At 46.4% G+C, this 8,299-nt stretch overlaps 1 protein-coding gene across 2 annotated transcripts in view; it reads left to right on the top strand.

Moving 5' to 3' along the window:
- Fbxw7 (F-box and WD repeat domain containing 7) overlaps positions 1-8,299 on the top strand; it is a 186,060-nt gene that overhangs the window by 56,667 nt on the left and 121,094 nt on the right. Inside the window, exon 2 of one of the 2 annotated variants that reach the window (XM_008854257.3) lies at positions 7,554-7,599. The exons of the other annotated variant lie outside the window; for it this stretch is intronic. The gene's annotated coding sequence lies outside the window, so the exon portion shown is untranslated. The remainder of the gene's footprint in view (positions 1-7,553; positions 7,600-8,299) is intronic. 2 annotated transcript variants of the gene reach the window in all.

The following is an 8,299-nucleotide window of genomic DNA, read 5'->3' as shown; positions in this document are numbered from 1 at the left end:
AGAAGTCCTGTAAGCTTTTACTTATGAAGCATGGTCCATTGTCAGTTTTAATCCTTTGAGGTAATCCCAGCGTAGCGAAGCACTGGAGGAAGTGAGACTGAGCATGTCTAGACTTTTCTTCTGTATGGGCGGTAGCCCAACAGGCATATGAGAATATGTCAATAGACACGAAAACATACTTGAGTTTTCCAAAAGGAACATAATGTGTGACATCTGTCTGCCAAAGAGAGTTAGGCTTCAGCCCCCTAGGGTTTACCCCTGGTTGTTGGAGGGGTGGCACCTGTAGAAAGCATTGACAAGACTTACAGGTATCTACAGTTTTTCTTAGGTCCACCATTTTGTCTGCCTCTGCGTTGCCCTGGGAGAGGAACCCAGGCAGTCCTTGGTGGCCCCTAAGGTGTTGTAAGAAAATGGGGGCCCTTCTTTCTCTTAACAATGTTCGAACCTGGATCATTAGGGTGGTAATAGGGTTGTCATCTAGCCGAATATGAGAATTTAATAATCCTGGGAGAAGGTTAACTACATATAGGCTGTCAGAGAACAAGTTCATGGGGTCATCTACTTTGGACAAGGCTAGGGCAATGGCCATGAGTTTTTTAAATTGAGCGGAGCCCTCACAAGTGTGAACGTATATTTTTGGTTTTGTTTTAACCGCCAGATAAATTACTACAGCAGCTCTGAATCTTCCTCCATCAGTAAACACATTATACGCCTCTGTCAGAGGGTTTTTGACAAAAAGCCCAGGGGCCCCCCAGTGGAGGGTGCGAAAGGAGGTTACCCATTTGTGAGGGCCATAATGACAGTCCAACTTTCCCAGAAAGCCCTCCAAGGCTATGGCCATTTGGCTGTTGTTTCTGCAGAGCCATTCAAAATCCTTTAGCCGATAAGGGATAATCTTGTAGGGGTCGATGCCATAATGTCTCAGGGCTATATCCCGTCCTTTCTCAATTAGGTCAGCCAACTGGCCTATGGGTGTATACACCCGTGGAGTGCCCCCTAGGGAGGTATGCACTCATTGGAGGGGCCTCCCCCCTTGTGTGAGTTCGGATGTCATCAGGGCCTCATCAGGGAGCACCCATAGTTTGAGGTCCTTTCCAGGCATATAGCAGGCCAGTTGGGCTCGGTCCAGGACCTCCTGGACCCCCTGTAAAATGTCTAGGTGTTGCGGGTTCAGATGGATTAGCTCTGATCTGAGGGGATAGTGGGTATCCAGGGCAGTCCCCTCAAGGGGACTCCCTCCAGGGTCATTCTGACGTTGACCTTGCGGAGGTCCTGTAGCATCCTCCATTGGCCAGATGACTTTTATGACAAAAACAGGGGTGTTCTAAGGGCTCATGGAGGGGTGGATATGCCCCAGCATAAGTTGTTCCTGTATAATATGCCTCAAAGCCTGGAGCTTTGTCTCGGGCAAGGGCCACTGTTCCACCCAAACCAGGCTCCCTGGGGACCATCGGATTGCAGGAACTTGAGGAACAGCGGCCTCTAGGATTGGGGGTAGACCCAGGGAGACTTGGACTCCTCCCCTCTGTAGTTTGAGAGGCGGTCAAGGGGGTGTCTAACCCTGTTCATTTCCTCATCATCGAGGAGCCCCTCGATAAATTCCCAATTGTCCGTGGTCACAAAAACATCTGTCCCCCCCCCAGGAGGTCTCTCCTGAAGAGGTTGTAGGAAAGCCCCTCAGCCACCAAAGGTCTGATCTCTCCCTTAGTACCATCCGGGTCCTGCCAACAGAGCCAGTTTTTAAGCTCCCATGATGGCATGGTGCCACCAACACCCATCACCTGTGGGCCAAGCTTGAGGGGCCACCTTCCGGGGACTTCTTCCTTCCTCAGGATGGTCCTATCTACCCTAGTGTCAATAATGCCCCGGAACCTCCGCCCATCTATTAAGATGTCTATCTTAGGGACCGTCCAGTGGGTGATGGGCCCTCCAGGGCCTGTGTGCTCTCCCCCTTTTGGTGACGGGGCTGGGGGTTGCCCCAAACCTAGTTTAAAGGTTTGACCTCCACATCAGACCTGGACCGGCAGTCCTTTTTCCAATGAAACCCCTTGCGGCAGCGTGGGCATGGGGCCCTGGGCTTGTCCCCCTCCACCTTGAGGGGGCTTTCCCTTGTGGGCAGTCTCTCTTTAGGTGCCTGGGCTGGCTGCATCCAAAACATCTCTGGTCCTCAGCCCTGGGGCGCCTATCCTGCAGCCCAGGGCCTGTGAGGGCTTCTCTAAAGGCTGTAGCTAGAGCCTCTGTCTGTGTCTTGAGGACTGTGGCCATAGCCTCAGTTGCCTTTGTTTTGGTCCCTATGTCCTTTGAGGCCACGATCCAGCTGTTCATGGAATGGTCCTTTAACCCCACGCAGGCAACCCTATGGTCGGCGTTCATACCATCCCATACTAGCATTTTTATGAACTGTTCTCTGAGTGGCCCAGGGGGAAACTTTCTCTTTAGACTCTTTTCAACCCTATCTACAAACTCCTGTAATGGCTCCCCTGAGCTTTGATGGATTCCCGATATGGGCAGCTCCGTAGGGCCCGTATCCAACTTATGCCAGGCCTTGAGGCCAAGGGCCCTGACCTGTTCTGTATACGGTGGCGGAAGTGCTGCCTGCTGGGCGCCCGTGGCAAAGGCGTCCATGTTCCCTGTCAGCATGCTGAAAGTGATAGGGACGGGGGGTTGGTGGCACGGTTATTTTCTGCCTGGACCCGACATTCCTCTCGGTATAGTGCCACCCATTTAGTAAACAAGGGGCTGGGGAGGACTGCCTTGGCTAAGTCCATCCAGTCTTTGGCCATACAGGGTTGATATACCAAGCCCTGGAGAAGGGTGTTGACTTGGGGACCCGGGGCCATCCTTGGCCACCGCCTTCTTTAATTCTTTAAAATCTTGAGCCTCCCAAGGGTACCAGGCGGCTGGGCGCTGGGGTCCGGGGTTGATGTTTACAGGGAAAGCCTGGACTAGTCCCATGGGAGTGGAGAACTCTGCTCCCTCATATTCATGCTGACTGCCCAGGGTCCCCCCTTTTTCTCCCCTGTTCTTATCACCCCCCCTTTCAAGATCTCTCCATAGTATACACTTTGGTTTCACTTTCAGTTGTTGGGCTCTCTCCTCATCAAACGCGACCCATCGATCTTCCCCTGTGACCTTATCCACCTGGCAAAGGCCGGTATGCCCGGGGGTCGGATCACGTTGAAAACATGACTTAAGGGCTGAGATCGTGGGGTAAAACCCCAAGGGTGGTTCCTCCCCTCTATTGATCTCTGCCTTGCGAGCCAGGTGTTCAAGCTGGTCCCATGTAGCCCACTGGAATAAATTGCCGGTGGGCAGCCAGGGAGCGAGATGCAGGGTGGTCTCCCAGATCTTCTTTGAAGAGGAATCGCACTGTTCTAACCCCCTGGATCTCAACATGTGTCTCAGTGCCGTGAGCACTGGCTCCTCACTTTTGCTCCTTGCGTTACCCATCTCTTGGGGGTCTCACTTCCCTCGGTACCCACCCAATTAGCCCCAGCAATCAGCTTCTGTAGCGGGTCTGAGTGGTTTTTGGAGCCCCACGTTGGGCGCCAGATGTCGGGGATCCTGCCCGACACAGTAGCTGGGGAAAGGGAGGTGAGCTGTCCGCCCATTACCCACAGCCTCCCCGGGAGATAATCAGACGCGACAGGGAGCCATTCAAGCAGTAAATCGTTTATTGCAGGCGTTACAGGGCTTATGAAGGCAAAAACGACAAAGGAAAATCCCCTCTCCAACCAAGAGTCCAATCATGTTAAAGGTCAACTTGAGCATGCAGTCTCCTCTCCATAGCACAGCATAGCGTTCACGAAGTGATCATGCGCTGCCAAGATGCACGGAAATGACGGGAGCCAGTTAGCGATTCTTCAAAACAAGTCTGGCCACGCCCCAGCCACTTCTTCTAGTGCCAAACAAGTCCGGTCATGCCTCGGTCGTTTCCTCTAGGCGCCTTCTTGCCTAGCCCCTGGCCTCAGGCTCCCGCAGTGTATAATGTATATCTTCATACTGTTTTATGTTTCTCCCTCCAGAGTATGAGAACATCAGTTACTATATGTTCTTGCTTGTATTTGATACTATGTAGTTTTAAGATTTAAAAAGTTATTTTGGTAGTGTCCTAGTTTGTTTCTTCATTGCTGTGACAAAACACTCTGACCACTACCAACTTGGGGAGGAAAAAGTTTATTTACCTTACATCTCCCAGGTCACAGTTCATCAGGGAGCCCAAGGTAGGAACTCAGGGCAGGAACCTGGAGGCAGGAGCTGGAGCACAGGCCATTGAGGAACACTGCTGACTGGCTTGCTCCTCTGGTCCCTGCTCGGCCTGCTTTCTCATGCAACACAGGCCCCACCTGCCCAGGGGTGGTACCACCCCCTGTTGTCTGGGCCCTCCCACATCACTCAACAATCAAGAAAGTGCCCCATGGACATGGCCACAGGCCAGTCCAATGAAGGCAATTCCCCAATTGAGGCTCCCTTAACCCAGGTGTGTCAAGTTGATACTAAAGCTACCCATCACAGGTAGTATATCACTGTGGTGGTAATCTGTATTTTTCTGATTCATTATGTTGGGTATCTTTTCTAATGAGCTTTAAAAAAAGTTTGTTTGATTCTTAGGTTATCTTAAAAATGCTGTTGTCATTTTCTTGGTGATTTGCAATTGTTTGAGGAATATATTTTGGATATGAGACTTTGTGGTACATATGCATTGGTAGAATTTTCTAGTCTGTAGCTTGCATTTTCAGTTTTTTTAAAAAAAATATTTTTATTTTAGGTATATGAGTGTATTGCATTCACGTGTGTAAGTGCATCCATCTCATGCAATGCCCGCAGAGGTCAGCTCCTCTAGAACTGGGGTTATGGATGGTTGTTAACTGCCATGTGGGTGCTAGGAATCCAACCTGGGTCTTCTGTAAAAGCAATCAGTGCTGTTAGCCGCTGAGCCATCTCTCCAGCCCCACATTTTCAGTTTTTCATAAAGAGTAATTGTAGCAATCCAATTTTTTTCCTGTGTCCTATTTAAGAAATCTTTGCCTAACTTGAAAAAGTTATAACAAATGTTTTGTCATCTTATAGAAACTTTGTTATCTTTAATGTTTGTCTCTGTTTTTCTTTCTCCTTTTTTCCTTGGCCTGGGGATGGGTGCTGTTAATTTGATTGCTTTTGGTTTTAGCACAAGTAGATATAGAAAATGTCTTGGTATGACTTACTCATCAGAAAACATTTTTTCATTTATTTGTTTTGTATGTATGTATGTGCCATACATGTGGAGGTCAAAGGACTACTTGCTGGAGCCTGTTTGTTACCATGTGGATCCCAGGGACTGGACCAAGGTTGTCAGACTTGGTTGTAAGGGCTTTTACCTGCAGAGCCATCTTGCTAGCTAAGAAAACAATTTTAATTCATAAGTGGTGGTATAATTTCTTGGATGTTAACATTTTATGAGAAATCTGCTGATTCTTTAAAAGGAATTTAAAAAGTTTGGGATTCTCCCCCTGACTAAAGAGGCGGGAATTTTACTTAATGCTATATTACATTTTTTGAGTCATAATGGTGGTGGGTGGTGGTGGTGGTGGTGGTTGGTAGGTATTTTGTGTGTACGTGTGTGTGTGTGTATCCTTTTGAGATATTGTATCCAAAACTGACCTTGAATTCACCTATAGTTAAGGATGACCTTGAATCTTTGATTCTATCTCCATTTCTTAAGTGCTGGGGCCCACTCCTAGTTTAAAACAGGAATTATCTTAGCTGGTGCCACCGGTGGCCCATGCCTTTAGTTCCAGAGCTTGGGAGGCAGAGGCAGGCAGATCTCTGTAATATGGAGGCCAGCCTGTACTACACAGTGAGTTCCAGGGAAGCTGGGGCTACAGGGAAACCATGTCTCAAAAAAGACCAAAGCCAAACAAACCAAAAAAAAAAAAAAAAAAACAAAAAAAAAACCCAAAAGAAACAAAACCCCACCACTTGTGCAGTCCAGTGTACCTGCTATATTTAAGCTGATGACTTACTGATTAGGAAAAACAATAAGTATAAGGCCTTTCAAGTCTAAAGTGCCTGAAATTGTAAAAGTTTCCTAAATGTTATTTAATGCTTTTTTCTTGCATTTTTGAGTCCAATTCAACTTGAAACTTGACTGAGAGGATTTGTGCTATAGTTTTTTATTTTACTTTATGTGGAGCACTGCGGTTTCCACGGCTGAGGAGGTAGCCTAGCTTGGGCTCGGGCTCAGGCTCGGGCTTGGGCTTGGGTTCCCGCTCCGGCTCCCGCTCCCGCTACTGCTCCCACTCCTGTTCTGGGAGCTACGTGGTGGCCAGTGCCTTTTCTCAGGACATCAGTGCAATCCTCAAGACCAAGCATATCAGTTATACAGCTTTGGGAAACAGTCTTCAAGAGAGCCTCGATGAGCTCATACAGTCTTAACAGATCACCCTGCAACTTGTCCTTCAAGTTCTACTTCAGTTTGATAAGGCTTTAAATTCAGAATTGGCTCAGAGGATCAGGAACAGAATCAATTTCCGGCTGTATACTAAGTTCATCCATTCCGTGTGAGATACAGATTTGCTTTTAGATTATTTCATACTTTCATAAACTAGTCTGTATATTTGGCTACCTTCCTTGAAGAATTACTGAGAGTTCAGATGCCTGAGAACATTAACTGCAAGGTTGAAGGGCTCTTTAAATACATACAGATTCTGTGATAATGTTTGGACTTTTATATTGAATGATGTTGAATTCAGAGAAGTGACAGAGCTTATTAAAAGTGGACAAAGTGAAAATTGTAGCCTGTAATAGTAAAAATACTAGTGCCAAAACTACAGAATGAATAGAGAAAAAAACAGCTTTTTAATGCCATCTTCTGTTATCATTCATTGCTTTTTGAGGAGAACATAGAAGAGACTTTTAAAAAATGTATTTAGCTTTGCAAAAATGACAACACTGAGCTGTGCTTTCCTACAATTACAGTAGAAAACGGCTTAAGTCTGTCTTCTCTTACATTACCTTTATTCTACCTCATAAAGAAATGTACTTTTTTAAAATGACAAATCAAAAGTATCTCCTTTCTAAAAATATTCTTCAATACACACATTTTAAAACTAAAAAAAAACCGCTTTATGTGTATGAGTGTATTGCCTGCATGTGTGTAAGTGCAAATGTGTTGTACAATGCCTTTGGATGTCAGAAGAGGGTGTCAGATTGCCCTGGAAGTGGAGTTAACAGACAGTTGTTAGCTGCCATATAGGTGCTGGGAATTGAACCCAGGTCCTCTCATCTAGTGCTCTTAACCACTGAGCTGTCTCTCCAGCCCAGTGTTTTTCTTTTTTAAATAAAATTACTTACTGCTGACTTTCATAAACAGTAAAATTAATTAGTCAGTTTATACATTTCTTTTTACTGTGGATAAAATAATTTAATGTTTTAAACTCAACCAGTGTCTTCGTGGTTCAATATTACATTTTCAGTTTAAATTATTTTTTAAGATCATCAAAATTTTGTTTTAAATTGGGCAGAGTAAGTTTAATGCTGATGTTGTATGATTCTTTCTTATTTTTATTATTTAGGAAGTGTCTGCTATCAGTGGGATCCTAAAAGACTGTCTAAATTCTTGTAAGTACTTGCCTTCCATGTATTTTCTGTATATTTCTTAAAGTTACATGTATGCTACATGAATGCCACTTAGAGTAGTAAGTCAAACTGCAATAAGAATTAGGCTGGGCCTATGTAGGCTATTTTCTCACGGGTCACCCTTGTTGTCCTGTAATGACAGCTCCCAGAGGGTCAGCGGCTAGCTCTCCCCTCAGTACAGGCACCTTAGTCTGTCTTAGGTTGTCCTCCCCACAATCAAGCCTTGCCTGTCATTGGGTAGCACACCTGGCCTTATGCACGCCCTGTCTTAGGCATACCTGTCGTAGGAGGATCTTACCCGTCATTGACATAGGGTGCTCGCTTTGGAACAAGGGACCCCAGCCTGTGGGAAGGCACGCCAAGCCTATTGGAGCTCCACGAGCCATGTATGGACTACCCTAGGAGGGGGCAGGGACTCAGGAGACTGTAAGGCCAAGAGAACTTGAGCAGTGATCTTATTTGAAGACTTTTGGTGTCTAAGGAGCCATAATAAGCACCTAAGGATAAAAAGCACTGAAAGGAACATTAGTACAATCCATCAACCGTGAGCATGATACCCAGCACCATGAAGCCCAGCAACAAGGTCCACCCAGGGCTTTTCATCACCTGTGAAAGGAAAACAAGAGCCTTGTCTCATGGGCACTTTCATCCATGGAGGCTTATATTAATCATCCCTAGCAGT

The sequence above is a fragment of the Nannospalax galili genome, unplaced genomic scaffold (assembly GCF_000622305.1).
Source record: "Nannospalax galili isolate Female #2095 unplaced genomic scaffold, S.galili_v1.0 scaffold305, whole genome shotgun sequence".
NCBI classification, from domain to species: domain Eukaryota; kingdom Metazoa; phylum Chordata; class Mammalia; order Rodentia; family Spalacidae; genus Nannospalax; species Nannospalax galili.
This window is presented reverse-complemented; position numbering and strand designations above follow the sequence as displayed.